The following is a 14,854-nucleotide window of genomic DNA, read 5'->3' as shown; positions in this document are numbered from 1 at the left end:
GAGGATTTATTTTCCTTGTGTTTGGTTGTCTGGAGGTCTGCCTTACAGACCTCAAAGGCTTTTGTCTGGGCCCAGGTGCAGAAGACCCCTGGGAGATTTCTCCCCTGAAACATTTTCCATGGAGGCTAGCAGAAAAATGTGAACGCTCAGGTGCATTTCCCGCCTCATTTTTAAGGTTGTCAGGAATAAAGGTATGAATGACAGGAGGATGCTGAGCATTCAACATGGAATTGTATGCTATTTCAAGCATTGATGAATTTCCTAGATTGTAATTATGTGATTTTGTAATGCAAAACATATTCTTATATTCTCATACAATTTAAGTGAAGAAGAAAGGACAACATTGAAAGATGGATAAGTGTTGGGACCTTGATGAGTTACAAAGGGATTCAAGCAATTCGCCCAATTAGATAACCTCTGAAAGTGAAATGGGCTGGGATGCAATGCATTGTGGTTATCCTAAATCGGGTTAATCAGTGCAGGGAGCATTCCTAGTTGGAGGCATGGAGTTTTCAGTGAGATCCACCAGCTGTGTAAGAGTGGAGAGCAAAGAAACCGCTGGAACCCTAAATTAATGATCTCATTGTTATTCGTATGAACTGTGGCAAACTTAGATGGCATTACGGTAGGCGGTCTAGGATGAGTTTGATCGTCTGAAAGGAAAAAGTGCACAATTTGTGCCAGAGAGGCTCCACCATTGGATTGCTCCTGAGCTGGAGGCTTCAGAAAAGTTAGCCGGCTGATTGCTGGGAGTTTTAAGGAGGCAAATAGGATTGAGTGAGGTAGATGCAAGATTATCCATTCAGTGATTTACTGCAGGATGGAGCCGGCTTACTTCTTAGATTGTACATGTTGCCTGGTAAAAAACCAAAAGTCCTTGCAATACTCGATGGTGTCATAGGTTTAGGATAGGGAGAAGGACTGTAACAGTGTGCAGCTTACCTGGCCTTCTTGCAGGTGAAAGCAAGTTGTTGAGCTGATTTGTTGAATTTACTGCTGTAATTTTGATCCCCACAGTTTAATGTATTTGCAAAAGGAGTTCTTGAGGAGTAGCAATTAGGTATGTAGACTTGCAAAAGTTCACAGGATTCGATTGGAACAAACCTTATCCATTGGCAGGAGACCTTTTTTGACCCAGTATTGACTGACAGTATCAGAAGAGCAAAGTGGTGTTCCTTGGCTATCAAATAAACATGTGAAATAGTGATGACTTAGTACATCAAAGAAGTTCATGATGCCCCACCATTTGAGAGCACTGCTTTCCAGCATCTCAAGGATGGCTTTAATGTTAACGATAATTTCTATTAACTGTATATATTATTAATAGATTTCAGTCTGCAGTCAGAAGCCCTTAATATTGTTGACAGTGGTAGTTCAGCAACAGCAAGACTTTCAACTTCATTGTGCAGCAGATTGACACTTCTTCAGTGCCCTACAGTAAAATCCTAATTAACACAGGATATCCCTCATGAAAAGTTCCAGAGTGAAATTCCCCCTAAATACCTAGGCATTATCTAAAAGGGAAGTGATACAGCGCCAGGTTTTCTTAGACCAGCACCAGAGCCTGTACCAGACAATGGGCAGGCTCATGCTTCAACCGGTCTAGAAAGTTGCTGTGTTCTAAAGACTCGTTTAAATATTGACCTACAATAATTAAGCAGTGTTGCAGGGTAGAGCAGATTTAAAATTGGAAGACCGTTGAACATGTCAGTCAGCTTATTTAAGAAAGCCATAGCCAATGTATGGCAATACTGAGTCATTGAGAATATTTCCCATGTGGTTAGAGAGGGGTGGTAGAGTTGCCAGGAATTCGAAGACTGTATGGGTCTAAATGAGAATTGCTGCATCTGCTTTGCAAGATTAGCTGTGCAAACAGAGGCACTGTTAAACAGTTAAATGAATTAAGTTTTCTAAGATGTGGTGTGATAGAGGACAAGGAATGGGGAAAACGTCTGGTATTAAATGTTGCGGGACTATGTTCAACTAAATCACCTTCCTGTTGATATCAGTACATATGTTTGCTATATTTTGAGAGTAGAAGTACAAATATATTTGAATAGTAGACAATGTTAATTCAGTCTGAGGTGCGTCAGTTTCCCAAATTCATGACCATTCCTGAAGAAATCTTTTTGTAAATCTGCTGCCTGAGACATCCAATGATTGGTACAATTTTTTTTTGTTTGTGTGATGCAAATCTTAACCTCAAAGGATTGTAGGTGTCATACAAAGAGTGACTCTGCCAGCTAGGTCCCAACTACATCTCCCAGCACATTTGGGTATGTTTTCTATTTTTTTTAGATTAGCTGAGATCCACAATGTGAAGTTCCCAAAATTGTTATTAGCAGTGGGCAATTGTACATATGTATCAGGGAGATGGTTGAGGGCATTATTTCAATTGTGTTGGTCTAACATTTTCCATGTGCCCCTGAGGACTGAGGACATGAAAGGACAACTTTGACTCTCAATATTCAGAAACAGAAATGAATTGCATAATGGTTTGACCAAGTCAGTAGACTTAGTGTCCTAACAATTAAATCATCCTCTTTCTTTTGAGCTAAATATAAGGTCACCAAAGGGAGCATGATTCCAACCGTGAAGAACTCTCAAAGTGAAGAAATGGTATTAAGTACAATTGTATGAGTTATGATCAGGGCATGTTCTCCACAGGCTCCACGTTCATACAGAAGGGATGGCTGCATCATCCTTATAAGAGGCTACCATTGAGGTGAAGGCTTTGTGGTGCATAGACAGCACTCCTCCTCACCACATGGGAGAAAAATAGAAACGGACCAATCTCTGAAAAAGATGACATGTATTTCTATTTGCTGAACCAAGAACAATCACTCATGTTCTACTCTACATCAATCTTCCAACAAAATAACACACCATTCTTAACAACATGTACAAAGTGTTTGGAAAGCCAGGGTTTTAAGTACTATTGAAATCACACACAGAAATAAAAACACTCTGAGAAATAACAAAGTCTGAAAACCTTAACTGGAAAATGTAACTTCAACTTATATCAAAGAAAAACCAAAGGTGGATGGCTGGAAGGTTTTGAGTAAATCATTGGCACGGGCACAGCTCTGTGTAACCCTTCAGACCATTGTTTTTCAGCCTGCCAAGCCATTACAGAAGGAGAAAGACCATATGCAAATCAGGCTTGCCCCCCCCTCACAACTGGCAGTGCAGTCTGAACTGCTAGGTCACATCCCTCCTGCACAAGAGCACAAGGATCCACAGACATGTATCAGCCTTTTTGGGCGTCATCAGTAAGGAGTAGATTGGGTCTCTAGGCCAGTAAGCTTGGGACCCACGTCTGGGCATACCACTTGGGGTGACTAAAGCAAAACCAAAGGTTGATGGCTGGAAGGTTTTCAATACATCATACCCATGGGCTCAGCTTTGGGTAACCCTTCAGACCATCATTTTTCAGCATGCCAAGCCATTACAGAAGGGGAAAGACCATATGCAAAACAGGCTTGGGCAAGCCTGATTTGCCTAGTCATTCCCTTTATGTAGTGGCTTGGCAGGCAAAGTACGGTGGTCTAAAGGGTTGCCCAGAGCAATGCCAGAGGTTAAGATTCACTCTAAACCTTCCAGCCATCACCTCTTTTGTTTTGTCTTCAAATGATATGCAGTGTTACAATATTTCCAAAGAAACCTGATTGGCATGCTTTGGGGGAAAAAATGGGAGGACTAAAATAGTACAGTGGGTGCACTTATTTTCGATGGTTTCATAAAAACTCACTGGTCACCTTATTTTCAAAGGGGGCCTGTGCATTTTTAGGTGGTTCTGATCGCTAGACCAAATTATATGTTGGCAAGCCCCACACATCATTAGTGTTGGGTGCACACGCTCAACACTAATTTATAATTGGCTTCCAGCACCTAGAGTGTCTGGCCTGTCATTGTGAAATGTCAAAAAAAAATATATCTCTGTTAAAGGCAGAGAACTGAATGTGGAAGTGAAGTGGTTCATGCCGCCGCTTCTCCACGAAAGGATGAGAAACGACCCCTCATGTATTGCGCACCTCAATGTTCGGGATCCAAACAGGCATATTGCGATTGGTTTTAATTTCTGCACATTTCAATATGTCTTGCATTTGTGAATATTAGATATAAAAAAATGTATTGGTTTTTCATAACACACTTAATACCTGAGTTTGGTTTCTAAGTGCTGATCTGGGATTTGAAAATCTGTTGTTCTGTGTGGTCTTGCTTCCAGACCAACACGTTGCCCCTGTGCTATCCTCCGTTCAGATGTGCTTCATAATGTTCAAAAATTCCGCCATCAACACCTGCATTAGGCAATTGTGCAAAGGGGGAAAAAGGGCATCTGAATACGTGCTTTTTGATTGAGTGAAAGATGTGCGGTGGTGCATCAAATCACTTACACCAAATAAATGTTGGGATTCAGGCAAGGTATTTTCATGCAGTAAGTTTATGCATTTTATTTAATTGGACCGTAAAAGAAATGTATGTGTATTACAAAAATATTTAAATCTGTAACTTTATCACATTATTCTTTTGTACAGTTGCACTTTTACTGAAACACTCCAAATGTAATTGTGCTAGGACTCATGTTTACTAAACGTGACGAGAAATGGGTAGTACACCCCATTTCATGGATGAACTCTACTAAAATCAAGATGGTGGATCTCTTTCCGGAGAGGGTGGTAATGACTGGGGACCACTGTGAAGGAAGTTACTGCTTGGAGGTGAACGCCAGTGCTAAAAATAGTCTAATACTGGGTCCTATAATAAAGGCATTCTGCTACTGGTGATTGCTGTACTACAGACAATCCCAGTCACATTAAAATATGACACCTGAATACAGTGGTAAATACCACTGAAAATGCGGCAAGCTCTGATCTGGTCTTAAAAGGCACGAAACTAATCAGTATCTGCTGAAATGTGAAGTGTGAATCATGTGTCTTCAATGTAACACTAAAAACAAACATTGGGGGGGGGTATCTTTCTGAAGTGGCCCCATCATTGTTCTTGAAATTTGCATATTTTATGGCTATGTGTATACTTTTTATCACTGGTGTCAATTTATTTTTATATGATATGATATGATTGGTTATTTATAACGGGTATTTAAGCGCGGACCCGGGAATTGAACCTGTGTTGCTTTGTGACGTCTTGCTTCCACGGTGAGCACATTGCCCCTGAGCTATCCTCCATAGATAGCAGCATCTATGGCATTGCAAAAAATGAAATTATGCATTTGAGCACTAGCAATATCCACCATGTTTTGCTACTAGGAGTAAGGATATGCCAGTGAAGGAAATACAGAATCACAATATTGTCGCTGTCATTAAAGGGCAAAGAGAGAATGACAGCAAAGCAGTAATTTACTACTTGAGGAATTTCTTTCAGAATAAAAACCCGTGGTCCTTAAAACACAGCAAACCATGCTTAGAACGTACGTGAGAAATGTGCAAAGATGAACTTGCTAAAATGGTTCTTGCTAGGCATCTGAACCTCTTCTTGCAGATGCCTCCTTGCTGTTGAATTCCCTTGCCTCGCGTTGATTTGGGGCTCCAGTCAGTAGCCTCAAACCTCGGGTGAAATGTCTGGTTGACTTTTCCAATTCATTCAGCCTGTTTAAGGCCTCACATCTCTTAAAGGAAGTTCGAGCCCTGCATACTTCCTGGTTCTCTGTGATTTTCATTAGGCTGTGAGAGAAGGAGCAACATTCCCCTGGAGGGTGTTCAGAGCATTTTGAAAAGATTTTAGAACTGTGTGTAGTTTCATGTTGCTTTTGTACCCCTCTGTCTGAATAGGGTTTAATGTTTAATGTTTTCTCGTGTTTTGTTAGTTTCCTCCCCAAAAAGAAAAACGCTAGGAAACACAACTCAATAACAAGTAACACCTCCTGCCACGGCTACGAGTAATAATCATTACATTAAATGCTGACCAAACCATTTCGTATTTAGTGCAGGAGTGGGCAGAGTTTTAAATGATTTCCTACATAATTCGGTAGTACGTCCAGTGTCTGCGTTTTCCTTTTAAAGGAAGAAAACAATAGTCATCAGATGGTGTATCGGTACCGCTAAATGGGGGCACTTTGCTTCCACGTAATTTACAATCTTAAACGCGAGGATGTGACTGTTCTTCAGTGAACATAGAACGAGCTCCATAAGTAGGTGTGATAAGTGGAGTAAAAGTAAAACGAGTGCGGCTGCAAAAGCTGAGCCAGAAGTCAAGTGGTGATTGTTTGATCTCGACATTTCTAAGTATGAATTCCCATTGTAGAACCCTGAGATTGTCAAATGATACAACCCCTGATGCAAATACTTGTGTGCATTTTCCTATATCGCTTCAGGTGTACCTGTTAGGCGGCCATATGCTTTCCCGTGAATAGCATTCTCGCGATAGCAGGGTTTAACACCTTGTTCTCGTCTCCCCGTGCGTGTAAGGTTTCACTGAAGATAAATGCAGGAAAGAGATATAGTGCAGGTAGGGTAGCATTACCCACAATAAAAGCATTCCCCGAAAATTGACCAGCTTCCAGCATCCTTTCGAGGGATGTCAGCCTAGCAATGAACCGTGACGGCGGAGATGGCACTCACAATCCTAACACGACACTTCCTCTAGAGAACAAAATAAACACAGGCCCGCAATGTTCTAAACGCACGCTGACAGTTCCGCCATGCACCTTGGAAAAGACTGGCAAAATAAGCCCTGTCCTGCCATCAACACAGATAATGAGATACCTGCCGCCAGCACTGGCATGGCTGTTGATTAAAGAACCATGAGGATTCTGAAATTATGCAGAGGGTGGGAAATGAGAAAACAGCCTTGCTTCTGTGGCTGACTATCAATATATGATGTGGCATTTATAACGCGCCTGTACACAAGTGAACCCAAGGGGGCCCTTTTAAAACAGTAGGATGGGGATGCAGGATATCTCTTACAGCAAATAATAAGACTGACTCAGGAAGTTGCCAAAAAAGTCTATCCCGACGGTTTTATTTTCAATTGTCTAAAACAGGGAGTTACAGCGGACATCAATGGACGTTCGATCATGCTCTCAATCATTTTGCTTAAAAAACACATTTATATAGCAGAAATTGATCATACGTGATGTCATACTACGTGGCAAACTAAGAAAAACCTACGGGAGTTGTGATTGGCTTAAGGGGAACATCTAAGTATACTTTCTTTAAGGGATCGGGTTGTGATTGGGTCTCTACAGTCAGGTGGACAACTTATGCCCACCCCTAGTGCAAGTCATCTTCATCAGTTACTAGATACATGGAACACCATTGGCTATCAAACTATAAGGCTCTTAGTTATATGGCCTTCTACAATTGGTTGGCAAGCTTGTACCTTTCTATAGAAACATTTGGCTCACTAGCAGCACGTAAGCTGGCAGCGGGTGGACTTCACTGTGTCTCCCCACCCAATTAGCCCAACATCTCTCATCACTCATGGCGTCTGCCATTCAGATTGTCTTTGAACTTGTCCTTGCAAAGTATCACTGCTCCTGAGAATAAAAGGGAGCATAGGCACACTCTTATCGTAGTTCAGGTTTGTACGCCGATCTCCTATTTCCATTCTTGACTCACGTTACAGGAAACCATATTTCAGCCTGTTTTTCAACATTTAATTGTCTTGAATTAATAAACGTGGCACTCATGATGTTCTTTCTTGCACCTTAACAAGGGCTGATTCAGCTTCTCACGTTCACTGTTCTTCAAGGATAGATAACAGGTTTTTGCCACTCCATCCTTTGACACCAGGCCAGACAGCTTTTTCAGGCCTTTCCATGTTCTTCAGCTGTTTTCTTGCTGCAACACAGCTCTCTGATCCTTCTTTCTTCACGGGTCTGAGCTTACTAAATATGTGACACCGATGTCCAGAATTCTATATAATGGCGGCACCACCTGCAGTCTATTCACTATGTATAACTAGCCTTTAAGATTATTTAGTCTATTTGTGTTGCTGAATCTGTACAGTTATAAAATGGCTTGTATTTTCTGCAGTGCGCTTCACACGTACAATCTTCATTCCACATATGAAAGTTTACTTGATTCTTTACTTCATCAGATTCTATCATCTTCTTCTATGACCACTCTTCTCAGTGCATCACGCTCATTTCTTGTGATCTGACTAGCCTCTTTTTCTCTCATCTTAATATTCCTTCGGGGATCTCCTCCAAGAGATTGTCATCGCTGCAGGGGTACATCATATAGGGGCTTCTCAATGGATACCCTTTCTCGAAGACTCTCTGTGGAATTGGCACAATCACTGGTGTCGTGCATGTCGTGATTTCTGGTTTTCAACATAAAGGCAGGATGGTGGCGGGACTTTGTGCAGAGGCATTCAGCTGCTACTCTACACAAGTGTTTCTAGGCGCGACAAGACAAGGAGGGGGGAACAAGGGAGGACATAATAACAATCTTACTTGGCCTTGCGTCAGTCAGATCACACAAGTGCAGGGAAGAGGGTAGGGGAGAAGTGCCAGGGGGAGGGCAAGTGGGAAGTGCAGTTAACTCACAAGTGCAGCTAGCGGGTGGCTGATAAATGCAGAGAGAAGGGACTGTAGGGTGGCAAATACAGACCCTTAAGTGATGGGGATCCCGGAGGCAGTGCAAGGGCAACTGGACAAGCAGGAGCCTGGGCCCGAGTTCAGAGGGTAACCAGGTGACCAGTGCATGGGGCAGTCAGGTGCATCAGCAGGGGAGAGGAAGAGAAAAAGTGGAAGCAAAAAGGAAGGTCTTGAGTTGCGTCTGCAACTGGAGATGGTTCTGCTCAAGTTTGAGAGAAGCAGGGAGGCTGTTCCAGAGGGAGGCCCCAGCCAAGGAGGTAGATCTGCCTCCAACGCTCTGCTTGGAGAAGTGTCTGATCCTCAGAGAATTGAAGGATGAGCGTAGAGCTTGAGAAGGAAGATGTTTTGGCAGAGAAAGTTGGGGGTAGAGCGGTCCCAGGCCCCGGAAAGCCTTGTGGACAATGCAGAGGGTCTTGAACTTGATCCTTGCAGCCATGGGGAGCCAGAGAAGAGATTTCAGAGCTGGAGAGATGTGATCCCTGGCTTATGGCCAAGGAGAAATCTGGCAGTCCTGTTCTGGATAAGTTGTAAAGGTCAAAGAGTACAGGCAGGGCGATCTAGAAAGAGGCTGTTGCAATAGTCCAGCCTAGAGAGGACTACAGCTCTGGAGGCAGTGACCTTCTGAGAGAAATTGAGAAAAGGAAGAATATCTCTAAGGAGGTGCAGCTGATAGTTTGACTTCTTAGAGACGTCAGAGATGTGAGGAGAGAAGTAGAAGGTGGAAACGAAGATGACACCAAGGTTCTTAGCCTCACAGGAAGGAGCAGGAAGAGGGTCCAAATTGGGCAGCCAGAGGGAGAGAGGAAAGGAGGGGGCGGATGTTCCAATGAGGAGGATCTCAGTCTTACTGGCATTGAGGCAGAGACCATTGGAGGCACACTATTCCTGAATTGTGGCAAGACAGTCTGGTATGAGAGAAGAAGCAGAGGTGGCTGAGGGGAGCCTGAAAGAGAGCTGAGTGTCATCTGCATAACATTGAAAATTGGTTCAGAAAGTAGCGATGCAGTGAGCAAGAGGTGCCAGATAGTGGTTTAAGAGCCAGGGATCACCACAAGCAGAGAGAGTGATAGACAAGAGGAAAGACCCCAGTTGGACCTGAGCGGGCCGGTTGGTGAGAAAAGAGGTCAACCAGGCCAGGGCCTGATCAGTAATACCAAGGTTGTCCCGGAGACAATTGAGCAGGATGGCATGGTTGGCCGTGTCAAAAGCAGAGGATAGATCAAGCAGAATGAGGACAGAAGGGAGATTAGAATCAAGATTGGAGAGCAAGTCTTCACTGGAGTTAAAGAGAGCAGTTTCTGTGCTTCTGGCAGCTCTGAAGCCAGACTGGTGGTCATGGAGGCAACCAACAGATTCAGTATGTAGATTAAGCTGGGCGATGGCCAGCCTTTCCAAGAGTTTGCCCAGGAAAGGACTGATGGAGATTGGGTGACAGTTAGCCAGAGAGGAAGGATCGGGCGAGGGCTTCTTTAGAAGAGGGTGTACAAGAGAGTGTTTAAGGGGTGAGCGGAACATTCAGTGGCAAAGAAGTGATTGCAGAAATCGGCCAAAGCTGGAGCAAGGGTGTCGATGTGGTCTTTGATAGTTCTGGATGAGCAGGGGAGAACCTGCTTTGATGAGACTTTCATAGATCAGACTTGTCTAGAAACATTGTCAGGGGTGAACAAGGGAAAGGAGGAGAAAGGACGAGGAGAGACAGCCTCAGACTGGCCAAGAGTGGTAGAGGAGGAGGAAGAGGAGGTAGCGGAAGAGAGGGTGGACAGGATGTCCTGAGTTTTATTAGTGAAATGAGAGGCCAAGGCTACCTAACACTGGAAATGCTCTTGAAATCTTAACCCATTTTTCCTCCCGGTGTTCTGCAATCCCTGCATCATTTTTGTTGATTTTAGTAAGTAAATAGTAATTTGTTCTATGCCAACTGCAAACACTATAGGGTCCTCCAGTCCCAGAGGCTTGTCATATTGAGCCCAGACCTTGGGTACCCAGAGCTTGTTCAGTGGCGGTGAAAAGGTAAATGGGGAAAGTAGAGAGAAGGGAGGGACTGTATAAATTGTTCCATGTTGTTTTACAGACAGAAATTACTTCTAAGACATTTACTTTGAAGTAATTTATTTTTAAAAATGTCATTGTCCCCACTATACTAGAACCTCTACCCCAAACCACAATACAATTTGAAGTAATTCCTGGTAGTAAAGACAACGGGATACGGTATAAATTGCACTGTGGGGGATTTGTGTGATGAATTGCCATCTGGCAAGGGTGTGAAAGCCCAGACTTTATTATTTTTATTAAATATCAAGGTGATGCAGGTTATTCCATCTCTGAAAAGGCAATCTGCTATTCAGAGTCCCCTTTCATATGCCTCATACCAAAAGCATAGTGTTATCTGTGACCTGCTCCATCAGTAACCTGATTTACAGCACTTGCTCTACCAGTATACCAGAGCAGGTTCAGAGGTCATTGCTGCCAATTTAACAGCGGCAGTGACAGCCAAGTCTCTCCAGTGCAGGGGCTGCATTTAAGATATGCGCCTTTGTACCAAAACCATAAGGAGTATAAGGAACCATGATGGTGGCAGAATAAACTGTAAGAATGAAGATATGCTTGATTTGAGGCATGGTGCATGGCACTACTTATGATCATTGCAGCCACATCCAATTTGATACCACACATCTGTCAGCCAGTAGGTCCAGTGCAGCTGTGGACGGGTTATGTATATACCCCACAGACAAGGCTTGCAACTTCCCACTGGTAAGACTTTAGGCTTGGAGGATTGTTTCTCTTTGTTTCTTTGTAAGTGCATGTAACACCTGTAACGCTCACCTGGTTCCCTCGGAGGCGCGGGTCTTGGCTGGGCGGTGAAACCGTCTTCAAAGTTAGGCGTAGGGTCTGTCTGGCTCCCTGGTTTGGTCCCCTTCTCACCGAAAGCTTGACTTGGAGGGTGAGATGTCTACAAGTGGAAAAGATCAGGGGGTGTTAGTAGCTGGAAGGTTAGATGAAGTCTCTACCCCCACACTCTCTCCTCCCGTGGTACTCGGTTGCTAACTGTGCTCACCTTAAATAGGTGAATGCCGGGCTCTCCATCCTGCGTCTTGTGCAGGGGCTCTGGGTCCAGTTATTTCACTGGTTTTGGGATCAGCCTCTTGATTGCAGAGGGTAAGTAGAGAGCGATGCCGCCGTTAATTGCACGAGCGGATTTTGCATATATCAAGTCCTTAATGTCCTCTTTTAACTTCCCTTTCTTGCAGGGTTGGCTGAGAAGAAATGATGGCGAAAGAATGCCAAAGTTCGTGGAGGCACGTAAGTAGAAAGTCTGTGCAGGGCCTTTCAACGCACCTTAATGTCTCTCTCTTGCTTTCAGATGGAGAATGATGAAGGCGCCGGTGATGATGCCCAGGTTCGTACCGAGGCGCGAACAAGATGATGGAGAATAGGAAGGCACGTAAGTAGAAAGTCTGTTCAAGGCCTTTAAACGCACCTTAATGTCTCTCTTTGCCTTGCAGGTAGCGGAGTGCGGTGCGAGCTGACTTTGGAGCATACGTCGCAAAGGTAAGCCGTTCAGAAACAAAACGTTACTAACCAATGTTCTTTTGTCTTTGCAGGGCTCGATGGCGGAGAAAGGGTGCGGCGAATACCTTAAACGCTCCGGTGGATCGGGTAAGTTGAAGCGCTGACCTTGACTCTTCTAATCTGTGTTTTTGTTGTTGTGCAGATGCTGCTGAAGACTGAAGAATGGATCCTCATCAGGTAAATCCGGAGATTTCGCGTTCACAGGAGCTGGAATGGAAGATTCCCTGGAGCTGACACGGTGAGCGTCCTGCTGCTGATGCAGAATAACGCGAAGCACGTGGCACCAATCGGGTGTGGTTTAAATAGTGCACAGGAGTGCTTCGGCGTCTTCTTCCACAGCCTCGCCCAGGTAAGAAAAAGAGTTCCAGTTTCCAGAAGAGTTCCAGTCCTAGGGAGTGGTTCCAGCCCCACCCAGAAGAAAAGTAGTTCCTGCCAGAGGAGGATGAAGACTTCATCCTGTTGGCAAGGAAGCAGCATGGTCTGCTGCAGGTAGGTCCACCCAAGCCCTTCTGAATTTGCTATGAGCCCAGCGCTTCTTGTGCCGGGACCAGTCTCCACAATGAGCCTGGCACCACCGGTGCCAGGACAAGGCCCAAAAGGTCCCTAAAGGGACTTGCTGGCGTCTGCAATGAATGTTATGAGCCTGCTTCCAAGGGCGTTGGGCTTCTCCTGACTCCTTGGAAGCAGTGGTCATGACAGCACCCCCCTCAAGGCCCCTCCCAAGTTCGTCTTCTCCGGGGGTCTTGGTTTGTCGGGAAAAGTTCGGTGAAACTTCTTGACCAGACAGGGTGCATGCACATGTTCCGATGGTTCCCAAGGTCGTTCCTGGGGTCCATAACCTTTCCAGTCAATCAGATAATATAGTTTTGATTTGGAAATCTTGGAGTCTAGGATGTTCTGAATTTCGAACTCCAGTTCTCCATCCACTAGGATAGGGTCTGGAGATTTTGTCAAACGGGTTCCAGGTTGCATGGGTTTTAGCAAGGAGACGTGGAAGACGGGATGAACTTTCATATGAGTAGGTAAGCCCAATTTTACTGCCACTGGATTTATTATGGCGGTGATCGGGTAGGGTCCCAGGTATCGTGGATTGAAAGTACGTGGTCCTTTTAAGGGTAAATGTTTGGTGGACAGCCAGACTTGATCTCCCACTTGATATTGGGGAGCTTCCTTTCGATGTTGGTCTGCACCCTTCTTGTAATGTTCCTTGGCTTGCTGAAGGTGAGAAATGGCTTCCTTAAAGGCTTGAGTGATTGTAGAGTGCAGGTGATCTACAGCAGGTGTTCCAAGAGTCTGAGGTGGATCAAGATGTGAGGTGCGGGGATGGATTCCATACAAGAGGAAAAAAGGGTTTTTTCCAGTTCCAGAATGGACTGAATTATTATAAGCGTACTCCGCAATCCAGAGGATTTCTTTCCAAGTGCCTTCTGCTTGCTGCAACATGCAGCGTAGATATTGTTCCAGAGTTTGGTTGGTCCTCTCGGCCTGCCCGTCGGTCTGGGGATGATGGCTGGTTGAAAGCCTTACGTCAATTTGGGCTAAACGACAGCAACTCCGCCAGAAGTGGGAAATAAACTGACTTCCTCTATCCGAGATTAGAACTGAAGGAAAGCCGTGCAACCGAACGATGTTCTCGAGGAATTCCCGTGCTAGAATTGAAGCTGTGGGTAACCCCTTTAATGGAATAAAATGAGCCATTTTAGAAAATAGGTCCACAACTACTAAGATCGTATTATATCTGGAGCATGGTGGTAAATCCGTGATGAAATCCATGGAGAGAGTATGCCACGGGTGAGGAGGAATGTCTATTGGATGTAAGAGGCCTGATGGTTTCTCCTTCTGGCTTTTGTTCTGAGCGCACACCCCACAGGAGATTACAAAATCTTTAATGTCCTTCCTCCAAGAGGGCCTCCAGAAATGTCTTTTTACTTTTTCAGACGTTTTAGCAATGCCGGGATGCCCTTCCATTAAGGAGTCATGGTAACATGAAATGACCTGTGATTGTAAATCCGTACATGGCAGATATAATCTACCTTGAAAGTATGGCAAGCCTTTTTCCATTGTAAAGTCTTTCCCCTTGAGTTTCCAGTCTTTTATTTCTGCTGGAGTCATAAGTTTTTTAACTTTCGCTTCAATATCTTCAAGGGATTGTGTGTTAATTAAACCCAGGATTCTTTGTTCCGGAATTATTGGTACGGTTTCAGGACTAGTCGTGAGTTCATCTACTCCCACTCGGGAGAGGGCATCCGCTTTTCCATTCTTGTTGCCTGGTCGGTAAGTAATTACAAAGTCGAACTCGGCGAAAAATAGTGCCCTACGGAGTTGTCTAGAGGATTGAGCTTTGGCTGATTTTAAGTATTGTAAATTGCGATGATCCGTAATGACGGTGACTGTGTGTCGGGCTCCCAGGAGATAGTGCCGCCAGGCCTTAAAGGCGGACTTAATAGCTAAAAGTTCTTTATCGGTAATGGTATAGTTGATTTCGGGAGCCGAAAATTTGCGGGACCAAAAGCCCACAGGGTGCAACTGGTTTGTTTCTGGGTCCCTCTGCGAAAGCACTGTTCCCATCGCGAGACTGGAGACATCGGTCTCAACAATATAGGGAAGTTCCGGGCGGGGATGTTTTAAAACCGGAGCTGAGATGAATTTAGTTTTCAGTTCTTGAAAGGCTTGTTCGGCTTCTGTAGACCATTCGAAACGTTTGTTTTTTCTGAGAAGGGC

The sequence above is a fragment of the Ambystoma mexicanum genome, chromosome 4q, assembly GCF_040938575.1.
Source record: "Ambystoma mexicanum isolate Mex_15411 chromosome 4q, UKY_AmexF1_1, whole genome shotgun sequence".
In the NCBI taxonomy this organism is placed as follows: Eukaryota; Metazoa; Chordata; class Amphibia; order Caudata; family Ambystomatidae; genus Ambystoma; species Ambystoma mexicanum.
Note: the sequence above shows the minus strand (reverse complement) of the source record.